Raw genomic sequence first — 22633 nt, forward strand, 5'->3', positions numbered from 1 at the left:
AGAGATGGCTAGAGTATTACAGAGAATTTTCTTTTAAGTTACTACAAAGTAAAATATGCCTAAAGTTTTATCAGATAGGGACTATTCTCATATAACACTTCCATCTTTATGTAAGTTAAAATTCAACCACGATTTCTTAAGTTAGAAAAAAATATCAGAAAGGACTTTATAGAAGATATCATGAATATGTCATTGATAATTTTGAAATAACTATAATATTTTAATAATATTTGCAAATTGTGTCAACCTCCTATATCTACTCTACTTTTCACTGCCTGGTGAAATAGACTCTTCATCCAGATCCTTTATCCTCTCCTTGAAAAATGTCATGATCAATGATAAAAATACAAACAATATTATAAAATCATTCTTGTTGATATTAGTGGTATCAGTTATAACATGACTTACAGGAAATTTACCATATCTAACATAAAAACAACAAACAAAAAATAGTGTAGGGGCAAGAAAATATTATGCTAAAATGTATTATTCACCAATATTCACATCAGTGAAAAATATAAAAATACTTCCATATTATAGATCCAATCATTATATATATATATATTATAACTAGATAAGAATTTCTTCAGATTTGACCTAAAGACACAGAGGTGAGGTTATTATGTCTAGCTAAGGAGGTCAGTCAGGTCACAGTCATGACAATGTCAATCTTGAGCCAGTCCCACAGAGCCCCTAGTCCTGGGACTGGTTTCTGTATCATGTCTCTGCATTGCTGTTCTGAGGCCTTTTGAACTTGATATTTTTCAAGATCAGTTCATGTTAGAGTGACATATTGTTTTCTTTGCTCCAGTATGATGATATTAAGGCTGATGTATTTTTTTCATCAATCACTATCACAGTGTGATGATAGTCTTTCACATGGGGATATCAATTTTAGAAACCAGTTTGGCTCGTGCAATATAATATCTAGAAATCTGGCTCAGGTAAGATGCATGCTCTCAATAGTTCTTAGTTCTGCAACTGTACTTTTCAAGTGGACATTCTGAAGTTGTTTTCATCTTTTATCCTGGTAATCAAGAACTCTATCCACATTTAGCCTTGACACATTGATTAATTAACAATCTCAGGTTTCACTTCCTCCATTATACCCACCAGCTAGTGCTAGCTTTTTAGCATTCTGCTGGGCATCACTAATACATTTGTCCTTTGAAAGGCCACTTTATAACCACCCCAAATTCAATTCTCTTAAGTGGGACATCCAGTCCATTGTGCTATTGGTGCAAAGAATGAGGCCAGGTACTAGGAAATTTGTGTCTCAGTGGATGGAAAGTAAGTCCTAGATGTTCAGGCTTGATTACTATAAAAAGAAAAAAAATGTCAATTTCTAACAACTTTGAGAAATACTTCCCATCAAGTCTTCTGCCTCACTTGTGAAGAGTCAACCTTGAACTCTACACCTTGATCCCCCTACAAAAAAATGAGGCCATAGTCAGGCCAGGCTGTTTCTGCTCTTCTGTAGAGACAAGAGGTGCTATAGACAACAGGGAGTAGACAAGAGGGATCTGAGGAATCCCTGCTGCTCTCCAGAGCCTGATGCCCACCCCTGACTCTCTCTCTCCCTCCATGGTGTCTGTCCATCTACCACTTTCTCTGTGCTGCTCACTCTCTTGCCCTCCCGGTTTTCTGATCACTATATTTCTGAAGTTATCTCTGAATATTTGTTTGCATTCTAATGATCAGTTAAATATATTTCCACTTGTAATTTTTTGGCAAATATTATTTTAATTGGCAAATCATAATTGTACGTGTTTATAGGGTGCAATATGATTTGATAGTGATGTATGCAATTTGTAATAATTAACTCATCTTGATTGGCATGTGAATTAGCTCACTTATCCTGCTTCATGGTGATATTTGAAATTAATTCTTTGAATGATTTTGAAACATGCAATACTTTATTATTGACTATAGTCACCTTTCTATATGACAGATCTCAAGTTTTTAAACCAATGGAATTTGTTAACATATTTTCCCTCAGGATTTTTATTCATTTTTCCAATATTTTATCAATTGATTAATCTCTATCTTAATCCACGTGGATATTTCAGTCATTCAAATTAATATTTTATTAAATAGCATGATACTTGGATGATTTTTTCCAGCATGCCAACTTTTCTTTCTTTCCTTCATTGCTTTCTTTATTCCTTCATATATAAAATATATATATATATATATATATATATATATATATATATATAAATAAACATATGTATATATGTTCAAAACAGTAGAAAAGCAATTCTAGACTTCCATTTAATAAATTTTATTAAATGCTCATTGCTAGAAATATAAAATGCTTGTTTAAGGGAAAAAGTTTTCTAAATAAAATCTAGATGAATTATTAGAACTCTATAGGTATGTATATTAAATTAGATTCCTATTGTTTCCATATAAGGAAAACTATTTTCTGACTCTGTTGTAAAATACTTACTGCAGGCCCATTTTAGCTCATACACTTCAGTCACATAATTATGTTTCTCTTCTGCAAATGAGATATTTCAGGGAACTTATGCACTCCATTGCTATATCTATATCTATATCTATATCTATCTATATCTATCTATATATATATCTATCTATATCTATCTATCTATCTATATATATATATATATATATATATATATATATATATATATATATATATCTTGGACTTAACTTTAAATCCTGTGGAATTTTCTGTTAAAAAGTAACCACATCTGCCCACAGTCTAGAAAAATATTTATAATGATGCAGGGAAAGACAGACTCAACAAACTTATTGGAAATTAGAGGTAAAAATCTAGTAACTAAATGGGAGTCACTGGGAACAAAAATACATAAATGAAAAAAAATTTCAATGTATTTTTGAACATAGTTCCTCAGCAATAGGAAAACTTTAAACTATCTTACAGTTAATGTAATTCTGAGCAATGTAATTTTATTTTAATGGAATTTATGTATGTGTTTGAGAGGTATGAGGATTGATATTTGAAAATCAATCTTACAGTCCTTCTTTGATGAGTATATGTAACCTCTATTGCAATAAGAAAACGTCCTCTCAATCTCACTACATCTTCACAAGAATAAGAAAAGTTGATTGTTTTGATATTTGCCCAGTGTGGTCTTATTCACCTTTTAAATCTTTGAGAATCATAACTTTAAATTGAAAGTTCCAATTGAAAAGTACTTTAAACTTTACTTAGAAATATAAATTATTCATTCTTAAATTGAGTTGAAAAGTTATCTGTATGGATATCATGCCTATTTTACAACACTTTCTGACAAATAGATCATAGACAAATTTTAGTGATGATTTTGTCATCTAAGCAAAATGGGTAGAAAATGAATATTTTCTTTCCTTATATCCTTGTTTTCTTTTTTTTTTTTTTTTTTTGCCTTTTATCTGCCTCCTGATACCTTAGTTCTCCTATTCATCATTTTATATTCCACTTTATTAGCAGGAATTCTTCCCTGATATTTAATGTAAGACTTTAAATGTTCAAATAATAAAAATTCAATTATCTAATTTTAAGAATAAATACCCAATCTAGATAAAGAATATTCTATTTTTGAGTGGGGGGGCCTTGTGTCTTCAAAATAACCCTCAGTTGATATTTGTGGTGTTTCATTATAAAGATAAAACTAATATTTTATGATTATATAGAGAAATAAAAATATAAAGTAATCAAAGAAAATTAAATAACTTATTACCTTCACCTAGAGGAAACTGTTAATAATTTGTCACGTATGTAGACTTCTTATTTTTTCCTACACATAGAAATACATTCTCAGATACATATTACTTTTGGTAAAGTTGTCATTAAAGTTGTTACTTACAAATTTAAACACCGTATATTTAACATGATAATGTAAACCCATTTTAGGCTAATAAATATTTAGAAACCATATTTTTATTGAATTGGTGTATTTTGTTAGTTGTATAAATTTACCTAGCCAAGCCCTTTTTTCTGGACTTATTATATGTATAAAATATTGTCATTTTATACAATGATGTTGCCCAAATTCTTTATAGCTTATTCTTGATCTGCTCCTTTCAAATACATACTTCAGAAAAATTTCTAAATTTTAAAATATAATTGTAAATAAATACTTATATCTATTTTTTCATCTCTCTGCAAATCATTTTTTGAATTATTTGGAGACAATTGTTTATTCTTATTAAAAATGTATGAATTTTTTCTTTGGAATAATTTGTTTTCATCTTTAAGTTTTGGTCATTGAGCACATACTTATCTCAGAGAAGAGGTTATTCAAGGCATTGATGAATTTCAACAAAAGCCCTAAGTCATGCCCCATTCAAGGTCCCAGCCTTGAGTGAGATTTATTGCTATCAGTATGTACTTTCCTACCCCAAGATACTTGTTGAACAGTTGGTTAGATAGCACTTACTCCTCCTTTTTTAGCAATAGGAACAGAAATAGTCACACATTGAAAAGAATTTCTTAGTTTGATATTTACTTTTGTGGATTCATTCTTATGGTTGACATCAATGATAAAGAAGTAATTTCCAAAACACAGTACTTTCTTATAATGTCTGTACCTAAGTGTGAAATGAAGAATTTTTATTTTATTTCAGGAAATATCTTTTTCCCCCTATCTACTAGCATGCAGGTTGCACAGTAATATACAAAAGAGAATGGCTCTCTTCACCACAATCAATTTGGTGAAGATAATGAGAAAGGCCTAGGAATACAGGTAAGTTAGAAGAAAGCAAATCTGAGGTGGGGAAGGAATGAGAATCCAATGCTTTTTATACAGCTGCAGGGAATGAGAGTAGCTTTCTTCACTGGGGCAGTGAGGAGACAAGACCTCAAAAAAAAGATAAGTGTGCTGCCTCTATTCTGAAAGGGTCTGGAAATAAAGTAGCTAAGTGAAAGAATACACAGAAACCATGGGATGAAAGGTGTCATGCTGAAAAACAAAATCAGCATCTCAGCAAATTCCTGTTCACACTGGTGGTCCAAAGATCAGTTCCTAGCTCAATCACCAAATACCTTTTCAATGATTCAATTCACAACTCTGAGAAAATTTATTAAAAGCAATGGGGGTCAGGCTGAAAATAAATATTAAATTATAGGAAAAAATCATTCTTGTACCCATGAGTTGGCAGAATAAATTTTATATACAGTACATAATATGTAGCCTTCTTTCAGGCTGACTACAATTCTGAACTATTGGAAAGTTTAAGAAATATTTCTCTGGATGCATTTAGCATCTCACAGAAATAGTTTTGGTGCGGTGCTATCTTGAGGCAAGAGATGGATTAAATGTTCTTTTGAAATTCTTTTCAGATTAATGATTCAATGGTATTTGCTTTTATGTTCACTATAAAAATCAGTATTTATACTTCAAAAGCAGTGCCCTTTATGATTTTTTAAATTCTGTGACAGTTTTAATTATTTGTGTAGGAGAAACTTAAATGTCCTTAAGCACTGCATAATAAGAATTATGTAGTATAGAAGAAGTGAATTTTCTTTTTCAGCTTTGGTCATTATTGTTTTGAACAGTAGGTAGGGCTGGCTGTAGGGCACACAAAGATAAATTGTGAAATCATTAGCTGTAAACATCATGGCCTTTTCAATGCTGTCTTTTTGTTTATTTAACAACAAGTTACCTAGTCACCATCATATTTTGGGCTGTTTTTATTCCAACACAGAGGCTGTGTTGGTATATCAAACTCGAGATCAAAAAGACAGCTCATTCCTCTAGTTATTTGTTGTAAAATTAAGACAAATTATCAGCTATGAAATTTCATTTCTTCATGTGTAAATGGACATAAGGATGTTTTAAAGTAAAATGAAAATATTCAAAGTAAACATAAATGTTGGAACCCTTTTTTATTCAGATTCCTCTTACCCAAAGCTGTTAAAACTAAATTGATAATATTCAGTGTTTGATTAAAATAGATTCTTAAACTAAATTTTTATTAAATTTGTCCTTCAAATATCTTTGTCAAAGTATTCCAAAATAATAACATAATGTAAGGTTTGGGGATGTAGATCAGAGCTCAGAGGTAGAGTGCCTGCTTATCATGTATTAGGCCTTGTCTTTGATTGCCTAGCAGTGAAAGAAAAACAAATGTGTGTGTGTGTGTGTGTGTGTGTGTGTGTGTGTGTGTATAACATATATATTTTTAAATATATATGTTAAAAATATATTGCACTTATAGTTTATATATGCATATATATTTATTATATATTATAAATACAGATATTATATATATTATATACACACACAATATATATTATGTGAAATGCTTTTAAATCACATTTAATTCTCAAAACATACTTTACAGATTAGTATGATTATTTTCTTTTTATGCATTTGAAAACTGAAGAACACTAAATTTAAATAAGTGGAAGTGGCCAAAATAGGATTGAATCAAACACAAGTTTAAACTTATATTCTCAACTAAATTCTTTGCTATATTCCTGGTTCTACTTTTTAATCACTATGGTATTGTGATGAACCATTTATACCTTCCCTCCTTTGAAATTCTTGTCTGTAGTATGAGAGATAAGGTGATATATAGAGCACCTTCTGGTTCAAATATTTTGTTCTAAAAGACACTGACTCAGTATATAAATTATTTCTTAAATATTGCTTTTCTTCTCTCTCTCTCAAACACACACACACGCGCACACGCACACACACACACACACACACAGCTTTGGATGTAAAAGATGAACTCTACTTCACTAACTCAGGTCTGTCTTCTCTCTTTCAAGGGTACCCATACTCTATATTATATGGAAGAAAAGGTGACTTAACTTTGTTGCTGAATTGCTCCTCTAATAGCTTCTCAGCCAGTTACTTCTTTCTCTACACTACTCTCTTTTCCACATTTGTCCTTTTATTTCTTCTCTTGCTGGCAGCCACATGAACTTGGCCATTAACATCCACCTTCTCTGCACAGTGCTTCTTGCCATAGCAACCCAGTGAAGGACGATATAGGAGAGAAGATGCCTCTCTTTAACATACCAGCTTTTCACTTTTCATAATATCAGGATCTGGTGTGCTCAAGAAAATTTCTGATATTTAGAATATTGAAAGGGAACACTGTGAATTGACTTAAGTCAGTTTGTCTGATCTCAGGAAAATTTCTCACGGGTATGAATAAAATTTCTTAGACTAATAATTAGGTGGATCTTCTAACTTTTATCCCTCATAATCTGATTATCAAATGGTATATTATGAAAGCAAGTTTCTGAATTGATTATGCCACCATAAATAATATTTTTGTCAAACAAACTCCAGGTTGTCAGATAGTCATATTTTCTCTATCAGATAGCCCCACTGAAATTTTAACTTCCTGTTCCTCTATCATGAGACAAATATCTTGCATGAAAAGTGCACTTAAAAAATGGTAATGATATTTTGGTTCGTATATAGCAGCTAAATTCATATGATATTAGAATATACATGCTTCCAAAGGTCCTCTCCAATCCTGAACTAGTGTATGCTATAAAATTCCCTAAACTCAGACACTTCTCTCCATTCCAGTATGAAAATACTAGTTTATTTATAAGAAGTCCAAATATCTGTGAAATTTGTTGATTCTTCCATGAAAATGAATTTCTAACATATTTTTTAAATTTATTGCTCCTTTGTGCATATTAGGTAATGCAACTTTAGTAATTTTTGTTGGAAGGGAGAAAACTATCCAGGGTCCTTAAAATGACAACTGGAAAATACAGTCCTGGTTAGGGCACAACATATTTTGTTCTTTTTCCTTAACCTTCACATAATTTGCTTATTACATAATAAAGAACATAAATACATGAACATAAACTATCAAAAAACAATTCATGTAATATGTAATTATTATAGTGGGGTTTTAGTGGTGATTACACATACTATGCAAAATCAAGTCTGAAGAGTCACAGATGCTGAGACACCAAAGTGTTTATGACCTTCAAATAATAAGTTAAACATTGAAAATTGAGAACTATACTTATAAATAGTATTTAATATATTTCCTCATATACTCTGTGTAATTTAAAAATCTACAATTATTAGAGATTAAAATTGCAGTTCAAAAAATACAATTTAAACTTACAAAAAATTATATTTTTATTTTTTAATAAAAAATACATATTTTCATCATAGTAAACATTCTAAGCCCATCAACCAAAGCACCTTTGAGACATGTCCGTAATAAAGTAAATGATGTTTGCCTAGCCTGTTGCAATAAGGGAAAACACCTTGTAGAGCGTGTCTTGGAAATGGCTTAATTAGAGTGGGGTAAAGTTTTTTAAGGATTTGGCTTTTGAAAAATGATTCTAAAAAAGGAAAAGTGAGGAACAACTCTGTACTAGGTACAGACAAGTAGCAAGTACACTGTGTGAATAACTCAGTCAATTTGTTCAGGAGAAAAGAGAAATAAATTAGGGCTGAGACATCACTGGTAATAAAAGAAATAGTAAATTAGTAGGAGGATTATTACTAATTTTACAACCATAATGTGACCACTGAAGAAGTATTGTTTATATAGCCTTGTTGATATCCCATTGTAAATATTATTTTATATTCTATTATGGATCATCAAAGTCTGATGACTTTTATTTTTTCTTTTAACCAACAGGGATGACTTTTACTTTTGAATATTTATGTTCCTATCTGAATGACTCAAGATTTCCACCCATTTATTCTTTATAAAATTGTTTATTTGAGGCCTTGTACAGTCGAGTGTGGTAGCATAAGCCTATAATTCCAGTGACTTGTGAAGCTGAGGTAAGAGGATCACAAGTTCAAGAATAACCTCTGGAATTTAGTGAGAACAAGTCTCACAATAAAATTAAAATATATGGGGGTATAACTCAGTGAAAGAGAGCCCCTCCATTCAATCCCAACAGAAATTATTCCTAAAAGAAAAGAAAAATTGGGGACAAAAGTTGGGGAATAAGCCTACATTATACATTAGAATGTGAATAAAAAATAAATCCTACTTTCTTAGGATGCATACTTCTTGGGCAAAAGAATGATATTGATGGTAATAATTATAGTTTGTTGGCAAAGAAAACATTCAATGAAAACCTGATTGCTATGAACTTACTTAGGCCAATATGGTGATTCAATATGTAAAAGGTGTTTTTTGTAAATATTGTTAGCTGATAAAGATAGATATTTTGGGGGCTAAATATCCAGGTGAAAATACACTATAAAGGTAAAACTAAGGTTAAATTTATCTAAGAATTCAAACATTAAGAACAGGAAAAAAAGGCATATTCCTGTTTGAAACCTCTGAGAATTTCCATTTGTTGACCAAGGCATTATAATTAACACTTTGCATCAGGACAGCTTATTGGCAGATGAGAGACTATGGAGACAGAAGGATTAGCCAGTGCTGTAATTGGGAGAAGTATCAGATCCTTCCTGTAAAGGTGGGATGCAGGAAAGACATGACTATGTACTTGAGTAGTGCTCTAGTAACCTTGGTTTGTGAGATTGTATGTCTTTTCTATGTTCAGTTTGAGTTACCATTGCAATTGCTACCAGTTCAAGGCCAGGACATTCATTCCACAATTAAAAACAAACAAACAAAAACAACCAACTTTTGCATCCTTTTTGCTAAGAAACAAACTAAATTTTAAACAACAGTTGGCACTGATTCCATTGATGGCTATTCCATGGATTCCTATTCTGATTGAAGTAAAACACTCTCAAGAGCATGGATTCCTAATTCAGCTATCTCACATTCTACTTAACTATTCTTCAGTTGTATATTAAAGCAAATATATGCATGCATATAATATATTATGTCCTGGAATATTTTAATGCAAATCTCTAGTAGTTCCCCAAACTGGATATTTAATGGCAAGTCTTTGGACTTTGGTTGCTCTTGTAATACCTACACTGATGCCAAACTTGGTTTGGAATAAAATACTAATCATCAAAGGAAAAATGGATGGATTATACTTCCACAAGTATAGTAGAGTAGCAAAATAAATAGTAGAGTAGCAAAAATAAATAAATAAATAAATAAATAAATAAGAAAATAAAATGTTATAGTTTAGTTCTCTCTTCATTTACCTCTGATATGTTTTCTAAGATGTTTAAATATATTATGGACCTCAGTTTCTAAATCTATTGTATGGTTAATTTTAGGTTTCACATTGACTGGATTAAGGAATGCCTAGAAAATTGGCAAAGCATTATTTTTGAATGTGTCTGTGAGGGCATTTCAAGATGAGATTTTTATATGTGTCTGTAGACTGAGTGGGAAAGATCCACCCTCGAATTTAGGGAAGTGTCATCCAATGAGCTTGGGGCCCAAAGAGACCAAAATGAAGAAGAAAGGCACTTTCTATCCTTATATCATTTCAAGTTTCTGTCAACAAAGTTTGAGAGGACAAATCATATCACAGAAAATATATTAACATATATGGAAAATGATACAATGAGCCCAAAGAACTCACAATTCTTTTTGAGTAGAAAATCTAGTATGGCAAGTTCTAATACAAAGACACAGTGTGGTGGAATTATGAAATGCAATACCTCTACTGGCAAATTGTTTGTTTTCTTGTTGTGATTGCTTTATTCTAACACTTTTTTTGTTAATAGTATGATTTATAGTGATATATATTCATTAAAATTTTATTAAATAAAAGAAACCTATCAGTTTCTTAAAAATTTTTCTTTTTGGAGTTGAGAAATTCTAATACATTACAATTAAAATGAGATCTCCAAATGTATAATATGTTTGAAACCATTCTTATCTGATGTCAATTCATAAATTGTTAATACATCACATCTCTCTCTCTGATCTTAAATGTAGCATCAAAATCGTCAACATAGTAGCAGGAAGTTGGTACTAATTAATCATAGATAGAAATTAAGATGAAAAACATTTGTGAGCATTGATAGAGCTAATATGACCTATAAGTTTGTAATATTTAAAAAATATTTGTACAGTGCTTTTTTAAAAGTATATTAACCTGTATCTTCTTGCATAACCTAGAGTGAGATTTTACTGTTCCAATATATTAGAGAGCTTTAGAAAACATACCCTGTGGTTCTTTTGTAAAAGCAAATCAAATGTCTTCCTAAATGAGAAACAAGTTCTGAGCAATCTAAAACTTATCCCACAAAACCTTTTGAATAAAAACCTTTAAAGACTGTTTTCCACAAGCTTCTTTTGCTTTTTATGAGTTTCTACTAGCCCTTTATGCTTGACACAGTTTCACTGTGTTCCTTGAGTTATTCTTTGACGTGTTGTAGATTTGTCCCATTCAGTTTCCAGTCTGGGTTGCCTTTTAGAATAGCTGTGCTTCATCACCCTTTCATTTGTCCAGAGAATACTAAGTGGCAACCTGCTGTCATGCTGCTGCCAAAGAAAATTAGGTGCTATGCTTCCTGTGTACTGCCCTAATTACAGGTAAGAAGGGCACTTTCCAAGCAGCACTTGCCCTGACATGTAGGAATCATAGATTTCAAAAGAAAATAGTTGTCTCAAGGAAAGGTATTCATGTCTCACTGCATACGCTCGACCTCACTGCAGAATTAAAAACAAATTCTCTTTAAATGCCTTCATTTTTGTATTTGTGCGTTTAAGATATTAAAATATCAATTTTAGGCAAGATAGTTATATAACATTTTAGATTAATCCATCCAAATTGGACCTATCTTTTCACAGTTGGATCTTTACATATGTCAGGTCACCTTCTTACAAAATGGAATAACATGGTTAATTCTACTTAAGGAAAAAATTAAAAATGTATATTCACTTGATGTCACATATTGAATTGTTTATAGGTATAAATACTTGATAAATATATTTATCAAGTATTTATATACTTATCGAGTATATATATGTCTATACATATATAGACAACGTATATATATATATATTTCAGTATGTATGCATATATGTATTTAAAATATTATACAGATGCTCTTGTCTTCTGGGATCCTGAAGTAATTTGCTTTTGCTTTTGTAAAAGTAACTAATCAATTAAAAGGTGTCTTTCCCTTCTGACTGACTGTTGATTTTGTTTTGTTTCTTGTTTTTGTTTTTTTCCTTGCATGACAAGAAGGAAATAGTTAATTGTATAGTATGTCCCAGGAACTATGCCAGGGAAATTTGCATGCTTGCTTTCCTTTTATTCTCCAGGTAAAACTGAGAGTTTGTGGTTATTTCTACTTTACATATTTAAAAAAAAAAAGAAAACAAGAATTGAAAGTTTAGGTCACTGTTGCACGAGAGAGTGAAATAGCTAAGCTGGAGACATGGTAGGTAAAACTGGCCTTCAGATTGTTGGTGACCTCTCCCTCTACAACACCTGAAGAAATGGTAGCCCAGGCCTGTTTTCTGATTCAACTTCAACCTGACACTAGCTAGTAGGAAAAGAAAATGGGTCCCCTTTTGCCTACTCTATGCTGAATCCTATTTCAATCTTTTTGATTATGTTGTTTCCATTTCCTATCCTCCACCCCAGCCTCTTCATGTAATATTTACCCTATATTCCCAAACCTCTCATCTGAGTCAAAAAAAAAAAAAAACACATGATACTTCCAAAGGACTTGAATTCCAAACTTTTCCAGAACATATGCTGTTACTCTCTGAACTACTCATCCAACAATTTATAAAATATCACCTGTCCTTAAAAATTTGTCACTTAGTGTAGGACTACACATTTTTCCTGGCTATACAAAATAGATTTCTGACTTCTTATTTAGTACTCTTTATACGTGGATTATTTTGGCCTCTTATCTAGACTGATGAATTTTGTCAGTAAAGACTATATCCCCAACTTCTTTTTGATTCCCACTGAGTTTAGTCCAACATTAGCATCATAAAATGTGTCCAAAAGTACTTGATTGATTGAACTGAATGTAGTACTCAGTCATTAGAGCTCATCTGGTGCTCTAGACACTAGATTGCCCTACTTGTTATGCCACTAGGATTGACATTAAAATTTGCAGGCATGTACATGAGTGGTTCAAAATAATTCTCAGTATACCTCGAGTCTGATGACATTTGGTACTACTGCACTTTCCAGAAATTGATGGAAAATGTCAATTCTTCCCTGGGGCAGTTTTGCCAATTGAAACCAAAGTGAAAAGTAGATGTTGCTGGGCAAACAAACTAATTTCTTCCAGAAAAAGAAATCTATTAATGAGCAAGGTAGTTTGCTTCCAAAAATGTGTACCTTGAAAATAATATAACACTAAAATTAGATTGAGCATGTGAACTTTCAAACATTTTTTATTAATTAATTACAGTTACCTTGACCAATTTATAATTGCGATACCATTTCTGAGCATGAGGTAAAAATGGTTTTGTTTATTTTAGGAAAAAATAACAATTTAATTAATTTGTCACTTGAATCCCTATAGTATGAAATTCTAGGCACAAGGCATTGAAATTGGATGATGCACTAGTCACTGAGCTTAAAGTACTCATAGTCTTATAGAGAGAAATAAATACACACAATCAATTATGATTGTTGGTGAAAATAAGAGCATTTACTAACCACTGATGCCATGAATCTAGAAGTTTAAAAAATGTGACTCAGACAAAGTTAGGGTAATAGTTAATTTGAACTGTCAACTTGATTGGATTAAGAAATGCTTAAGATAAAGAACCTTCTGGGTGTGTCAGTGGAGTGTGTTTAGGAATGATTGGCATGTGAGACTGTGAATTGAAGTGGAGACCCTCCCTACATATAGGCATCCAAAAGAATGGAGACTTGGATAGAATAAAAAGTTGGAAGAACAAAAAAGCAGCTGAAGATACAAGCTAGATTCTTCTTGAATGGGTTCTTGATTGTTGCTGGGATCACCTTAAGACCTCAGACTTTCACTCCTTCCCTCTTCCAAAGCAAACTCTGAATCTCCAGGGAGTTTCCTATTAAAATTTTAATAGGAAAATTTTGGACTGGAGTAGAATCATTGCTTCCATTTGTTCTGAGGTGTTAGCATCTTGGATTGTGCAGCTACTTGTTCCTCTGGCTCTTTAGCCTACAGACAACCATTGTGAACTATCCAGCTTCTGATGGTATAAACCAATAGAATAAATCCCCTTTAAATAATCATAATTTTATTTCCTATTGAGTCTGTTCCTCTAGAGAATCCAGACAAGTATAGGTGGGTAAAGAATCTTGGGTTGAGGTTTGAAGGATGAACAGATGCAGAAGAAGACAAGTTCATCTAGTTTTAAAACCACAGTCTAACCAACATTATATAATATGGAAATATATATATTATGTAAAGTAGAAGTAGGAAGGGAGTACAATTTATATAAGACTTTGGTCTGAGGTGCATAGTATGGAATGCTTCCATACACGTTGAATAGATTTTTACAGAAAAGTAAGATATCTCGTTTCTACTTAACCCCCTTGAAGAATAACAGAGCAGAAGTGATAGATGAAGACTGGGGCAGTAAAACCAGGAGGAATATTGAGAAGCTATTTCTATCAATGAGTTATAACTGGGTACAGATAATGAATGTCAGATGAGGTTCATCAAGATCGAAAGACCTCAAAGAATTCAACATTGCCCTCTCAGTTAAAAAACTTCAACATTTTTGCTATGCCCAAGACAGTAGACATTAAGTTGGTAACAAAATATCATCTTAAAACATTTCAGTAAGAAATAATTTTAGGGGAAGTCAAATGATGAGCAAATATGAAGTCTTTTTGATTGTATTTACTCAACGCACAGAGGCTCCAAAAAGATATGTAGCACTTAACACAACATAAAATGAGACTTTCCCACATCTCCACTCAAATCCATTTTCTAGTGGAAAGATCCAGTCAAGGATAGGGTCAGCTTAGAAGGCCTCTCTAGGAAGAGAGAATGTTAGAAAGATACTGAATTTAAAAGTTTAGGCCAATCTACTTTACAGGCAATTCCTCTGTCTTTAAAAAAAAAAAAAAAAAAAAAAAAAAAAAAAACTCCATTTGACTTGCATGATGGTTCTGGTGACCTAAGAGTGACTCAATTCCTCACTCTCTTTTTCTCACTTATAGTTCTCAAGAATAGCTGTAGAACATCTGGACTGCAATATTCCCAGATAAATAAGGACTCTGTTGCAGCACCAGCCTACAGCAGGATGGACTTCAACATGTTAGACCAGCACACCAAGTGACACTGGGGAGAAAACCCAGGGCAGCCTGCTTTGGGGTGTTGCTCAACTTCAGTACAGGTAGGGCCTGTGTACATGCACGAGGGTCTGTGCATGAGGCTCTGTCTACCCCAGAAGCTATCCTGTGGCCTGGGGGGATGGTGCACAGTGAATCCATAAAACCATATTTCCAAAGTCCCTTTCACAAAGCAAGGTATGAAACAAGTTTCCATAAACTAGGCCTTGGTATCATTGGGCAGCAGGCATTTTCCTTTCTACTACATTATCTTTTAGAATTGGGAAAATCATATACCTTTTCACTTATTTCCATGGTTGGCCATTAAGCTCAAATGAGATAATTTATAGGACACTTTTATGCACTCATTAAAGGTATCATTTACTATAGGAAAACCCATTCTGTTGTTCTACTTTGATTATTTCTCTTTATTATAGGAAATATTTTTATGTTTGAGTCATTATGTCAATTGATTTCAAGGCTGAGATTCATATACATTTGATAGCACAGCATCTCAGCCTGAGCTGGGCTTTTTTATTCCCTTAAAATTATATTCAAAACATACTGAGAAAGGACATTTGTAGGTCACAAAACAAAATACAGTATTGTTGCAGACTATTTTTAATACAGAAAATAAAGGAGTGATGGATACCAGGAAAGGAGAAAATGAAAAGATTTTCGGGTTTTGCTGGAAATACTAGCTATCCACTGGCTTTACAATATTATTTTCTTTACATTTTATAACTACATCAGCAACATATAAAATAAAATATATGGGTAATTTTAAAGTAACATAAATTCTGACTTTAAGAACAGGGATGCTTGACTGTTTGATATACATGAACACATATCTAAATGCCTGACAGAGAATCAAGCCCATCTGTTTAGAAGGCAGTATGCCTGTATCCACTTGTTTCTGTTTCAGTTCAAATAAACATATATTTGAGGTTGGACTTTGAAACACTGATTCTTGGTTTCTATATAATCATAAAATATATTGCATTTTTTCTACATAATGCCACAACAAAGAAGTAGCAATTCAAATAGAAACAAAACATTATTAAAACAAGTCTTGGTTTTGTTTTTCAATTCCTCCCCCCATAATCAGTTCGTTTTGCTTTAATTTTTTTATGTCAACATACAATAAAGTTGACTCTTTTATTACACACAGTTCATTGAATTTTTTTTTTTTGGTCCAGGTATATTTATATAACGTACCATAATCAGAATAAAAAAAGGTCATCACCCCCAACTATCACCAAAATGGTGCCTTTTACATCTATAATTTCTGAATCACTGACCATGACTGATATATTCTTTTTCACTACAGTTTTCAGATGTTGCTTGTAGAAATTAAAAATATGTTGCAATTTGGTAATTCCTCAGAAATTGAAACATTAAGTATAATAGACCTACAACAATTCTATTCCTACAAGTTTAACATAGAGAAAATTTAAAAAATTATGTTTACACATATGTTTATAGCAGCAATACACATACTTTTTCAAAACTCTAAAGAAATCTAAGTATCACTGGAGGATAAATGAACAAGCTGTGGTATATCCATGCCATGCAATACTGCTCAGCAATAAAAAGGAATGAAATGGAATTTAATATGGCCACATATTTCCTTATCTTGATCTAACACACCAGTTCTCAAAATCTCTAGAGTAAGGAACAACGAGGAGACAATTTACAAGATTTTTCTGGGGGTTCTCAAGATAAATCTTTTTTCATAATAATGTTAAGACATTCTTCGCCATTTTCATTATGCTGATATTTGTACTTAGGAGGTAAAATAATTCCTTGACAGAAAAATGTGTTGATTTTGGTTTTAATAAGTGTACTGTTAGACATGGTACTCATGACTATTAAACACTTGCATGAAAGACAAAAATAATTCAAGTTTTCCCTAAAAATGCTCTTGATGTTTGCAGCCATGAGACTGTGTGTCTCAGATCTCTGACTGTAGGGCCCAGGTGTTAAACTATGAAATCTTTTGTGGAGTCTTAGCCAGTGACAAAGGATGAAGTCAGGAGCAGGATTTAAATGAGCTCATTCCTGGGAAGGTGGGTCTTCTCTGAACAGGGTGGAACATTCCCTGGTGACCTTGGCAAACGTTCTATTTAATTGAGTATAATATTATTTATTTTTTAAAAAATGTTACCTCTTATGTCTACGTAGGTTTGATATTCTTTAAGAGGAGAATTGAAGCATATATAAAACTCTTCAGCTACCATAGTTATACAATGGTTGCTTCAATGAAAAAATGTTCTGATACTATCCATGGTAAAATTAATCAATGAGTTTTATAGTTACATAACGAAATATGGCAATGTATACATTTGCAAAACTCAGCGAAGAAAGCTTAATTATTAGTATATAATGCTAACTATCGTGCATGGATAAAAAACCAAGTGCAAAACAAACTAATGAACTTAGTTGTGTATACATGCTAATAAAATTTATTTGTGGATGTTAACATTTTAAATTCATATGATATTTAGGTGTCTTAGATATTAATTTTCTTTACATCATATTAGATTTTGTAAGTAACCTAGAGGAGATTAACATATACAGAAGAATATGTGTAGATTCTATGTATAAACTATATACCATTTTATATAAAGGACATGTGCACCCATGGACTTTGTTATACAAGGAGGATTCTATAATCCATCCCTCAGGGTCACCCAGGAATAATGGTATTGTATACCACTATTAAGTAAAAGGCAAACTTTATTCATACTGCTATGGTCTTTATTTACTATGACTTTCTGTTCCAGGACCCCTCCAGGATGCCACAGTGTATTTAATTTGTGGTGTGTCATTAGGCTCTTTTAGACTGTGACAGTTTCTCAAAATTTCTCAATAGTTTTGAAGAATTCTACCGGACACTTTATAGATCGTTCTGTAATTCGGGTGTGGTTGTGATGTTTTTCTGGGGGTTAGACATCAATTATGGTGGAGGAAACTTTGTGGGAGGACAGGAAATGGACAAACCTCAAAGGTCAAGCACCATTTTCATTAAGTCATTTCAAGGATACAGACCTGACTGGGATGTTTATAGATTTCTTCACTGTAAAGTTACCCTTTCTTCTTCCTTCAAAACATACTATCACAAAAGAAATACTATTTACACCCTTAATCTTAGGGTTAATATCTAAATAAATTATTTGAAATCCCTCTACATAAGAATTTTGTCTTTGTTGGAATTTATTTACTTACTCAATTATTGATATGAGTGTGGACTCATAAATTTTTGTTTCATAATTTAGATTAGAAAATGACACTCCCTCATTGATCTTATTCTTCAAATTATTCCAATTTTGGCCATTAGGACCTCTTTGAAATAGGTTTCTGTGGTAGGAGTTTTAGTTCACTACTGGAACATCTGCTAAGCACATGAGAATCCCAGGGTTCAATCTCCATCACAAAAATAATAATCATAACAATAACAACAATTGAATTGGTTCCTAGATCACTTTAACATACACATGTCATTGTGTGAATGTGTGTACATACCTATGTGTACTTACCGACAGTGCAAGATAGTCCAGGCTCATCGTGGGTAGCCCCTCAAGCATCCCCAGAAATAATGATTTCCTCAAGGATTCCAATTTCCTATTTCAAATGAGTAGCATTGGAAATCAAAGTTTTGATGCTGGATAACCAACAAATTTCATTTCCTAGAGCTTATAGTTTGTTGCCATGAGGTTAGTTTAAACATAATGAATGAATCACATTTAAGAAACTACTAGGTGACAATAATAAAATGACTGGATCTAGAAACTCTAAAATTCTTCATCCACCCCAACTCCTTACCAAAACAAGCAATGAAAAAACAAATTGCCAGAAGCTAGAAGAAGCAACTTTTAGAGAAAGACAAACAACAACAGCAGCAACGAAACAAAGCAAGGGTACCAAAAAAATTTCCAACAAAGAAAAGTCCAAGACAAGATGGCTTCACTGGTAAATATCACCAAGCATTTACAAAGTTAACACAAATATCTTCAAACCACTCCAAATACAAAAGAGGAGGGAAGACAAAGTCACATTACTTCTATTGTTTTAGTCCACTGTTGCATTGCTCTGACCGAAATATCTGACAAGAAAAACTTAAAGGATGAAAAGTTTTATTTGTGACTCAAAAGTTTCAGAGGTCTAGTCCATACAAGGTCAACTCCATTGCTCTGGGCCCCAAGTGAAGGAGCACATCATGGGGGAAAGGCCCAATGGAGGAACTCTGCTCAGCTCATGTCAGTAAGAGCAGAGGAGGTGTGGAGAAGGGACCACAAGAAGAACAAACTTTCCAGGGTACACTCCCAGTGACCTCCTCCATACCTCACCCCACCTGCTACAGTCATCTCCCAGTTCATTCAAACTAGGACAGACTAATTATGTCTCACCTATCACAATCCAATCATTTCACCTCTGAATATCCCTGCATTAACAGGAGCTTTGGGGGCACATCTCATATTCAAACAATAACAATTACTAAACCCAGATTAAGACATCAAAAGGAAAGAAAATTACAGGTAAAATTTTGTTCATAAATAATGATTATGGTGTTTAGTACCCTAGGAAGTAAATTTTTCAAAATAATAAAGAACATTTTTAAACAAAAAACTCACAGTTAACATTCTCCCTGGTAAAATATTTCCCCTTAAGATAGAATACAAAATAAAGATCCTGCTTCCACTACCACTGTTTAACATTTTTATTGAGTAAATTTTCAGAGCAATGAGGAGAAAGGGAAGGAATAAAATGTGTCCAAATTAAAAAGGAAGAAGTAAAATTATTTGTTTCAAGAAGCTGTGAACCTATATAGATAATATCATAAAGAACCCATTTAAAAAGAAGAAGAAGAAAACTATTAGAGTTACTAAATTCCACAAGGCTCAAGACACAAGATCTATACATAAAAAATCAGTTACTCTTCTTTAAAGTAGCAATAAATGCCCCAAAGGAAAATTAAGAAAGCTATTCAATTTAGAGGTACATCCAAAAGAGTAATATGCCTAGGAATGCATTTAATCAAGGGGTATAAAACCTGAACACTAAAAAAGTATACAACATTCCCTAAAGGAGACCTAAGTAAATGAGAAGACATTTAGTGTTCATGTATAGGAAGACTCAGCAGGTTGATACTAGCAAAGCAACCTAACGATTAATATAAATTCCTATCAAAATTCCAATGGCCTTTTTCTTTTGACAAAGAGTAAACCCATCCTCAGATTTATAGGTAATTGGAAGTGTCTCAAATACCCAAATAATCTTGAAAAATGATAAATTTGAAAGACTCATATTTCCTGATTTTGAAATTTACATCAAAGATATGGTGATCAAAAGATTTTGGTATTAGCATAAGGATAAACATATGGTACAATGGAATGGAACTGAGTATCTAAAAGTAAACATACACATCTACGGCCAGTTATTTTTGACAAGGGCTTCAAGACTATTCACTGAGGAAAAAAATAGTGTTTTCAACAAATGGTGCTCGGCCAACTAGTGAGTCGCATATAAAAGAATAATTTTGACCCTAATTTCATGCCACATAAAATACTTACCCAAAATCATCCAACAACTTAAATATAAAAGCTGAAACCATAAAACTCTTAAAAGAAACACAAGGACAAGTATCCAGACCCCAGGTTTGGCAATGGATTCTTAGATATAATAGTAGAGCACTAGAAGAAAAAGAAAAAAATTGGTAAGTAGAACTTCATCAAAATTCAATAATTTTGTGCAGAAAAGGACATTATGAAAAAGTAAATATACAAAAATAAAAAATTAATGGGAGAAAATATTGGCAAATCATATATCTCACAGAAAGAGAGTATACAGGATACATAAATAACTTAAAATTTAGCTACAAAAGGACAAATAATGCTATTTTAATAAAATGGCAAAAACTTGACTAGACATCTCTACAAGATGATACATAGATAACCAAAAACAGAAGAGAAGAAGCTCAAAATATTAGTCTTATTATGGAAATGTCAATCTAAATCAAAATGAGGTACCATAGATTATTGATAGGAATGATGAGAAATTCAGTTTCTCCAATGCCTACACTAAATATTGCCATTTTTTAAGCCATTCTAGTAAGTGCATGGCAACCTCCTGTTGTGGCTTCAATATACATTTATCTGAAACTAACAAAATTGAGCACATTGTACACATGAAGGCACACAAGTAACCAGGTAATTTCAATGTACAGTAGGTGGTAAAACTGGTGTTTGATTTATGACAATGTACCATGATTTTTTTTTTAAGTGACATGAAACACTCAATCCATATTTGGTGTGTCAAGAAAGGTGAGCTTTTAAATATTAAAGAATATTAACTTCGGACTGCTAGAATACATATGCTGTTGTCTATAATCCCTACGTCTAAATTAAAGATACTAATATGAGTCTCCTGCAAATGGAAAATACAAGTTGCATGTGTGCTTCATGATCTGCAACCTTTTTTCAGATAATTCCCTTTACCAACTCAACTAGGTGACTTGTCTTCTCCATGTTCTTTCTGTAAGCATTTGATAATCTGCCAATTTCCTTTTATTAATATAAGCACTTTTGAGATAAGCATATCTCTTTGATAAAAAAATGTACATTACTCATCCATGTACAAAGACATATTCAGTAATGTGAACCCCTGGGTATTCCCATCTTGATCATCATCATCATGCACTTCTATCAGAATGAGTTGATCTGATTTGGGGAATGATTACTATTAAATGATGCTTTGAACATTTTTACTGCCATTTCATTTGTTCAACTTCATTTATACTATATTTTGTAGTCTTGTTTAGAGAAATATCTCATTTTATTTTTCTAGCCACCATTGTTCTGTGTTCTGAACCATGGTGACAAGTAACACAGACTTCTCATCTTTGCCTCTCCATGAGGTAATTAGATTTTTAATTTAATTCCCTGAATAAATAACGAAGTTATTAACCAAATCAGGCACTGGAGGAAAAGAAGATTTAAAAAAAAACCAAACTATTCTGAAATTGTTGTGTAAAGATTATTTTAAATTTTGTGTTATATTTGAACAGAGTTATTCTGTATAAAGCTAAATTTATGGATCTCTATTCAGGTCAGAGTTTGAGACTATGTATATATAGAAACTTGTGTGAATTATAACCATCACTGAGATCACGGGGTGGATAGATAGTACAGAGATAATCTATAGAGTTGAAAAAGAAGAAAACAAGATTCGGGGAAAAAATATAGTATTGGTAAAGGAAGCAGAGCCACAAAGAGGCAAAAGCAGAAGTTGTAATAGAAATCTCAATCCAAACAAGGTCAATAATAAAGGTCAAGTAAGCAAAGATCAGGTGAACAGGTCTTCAAGGTTGTGAACAATTACAAATACCATGATGAGGAAAATGTAACAAGAATTTTAAAGGTGCCATGAGCATTGCCAACTAGGCTGTTGCCATTAGCAGGAAGAATTTCAATAGGGGGTCTGCATCCAGTTGCTGGAATGGAAGAAGAGTGAGTGCATCACCCCAAGACA

General features: G+C 32.4%; 1 pseudogene; it reads right to left on the minus strand.

Moving 5' to 3' along the window:
- Positions 1-717: 717 nt before the first annotated feature.
- LOC143389747 (proteasome activator complex subunit 3 pseudogene) overlaps positions 718-22633 on the minus strand; it is a 61782-nt pseudogene continuing 39866 nt past the window's right edge.

Source organism: Callospermophilus lateralis, unplaced genomic scaffold, assembly GCF_048772815.1.
Source record: "Callospermophilus lateralis isolate mCalLat2 unplaced genomic scaffold, mCalLat2.hap1 Scaffold_83, whole genome shotgun sequence".
In the NCBI taxonomy this organism is placed as follows: Eukaryota; Metazoa; Chordata; class Mammalia; order Rodentia; family Sciuridae; genus Callospermophilus; species Callospermophilus lateralis.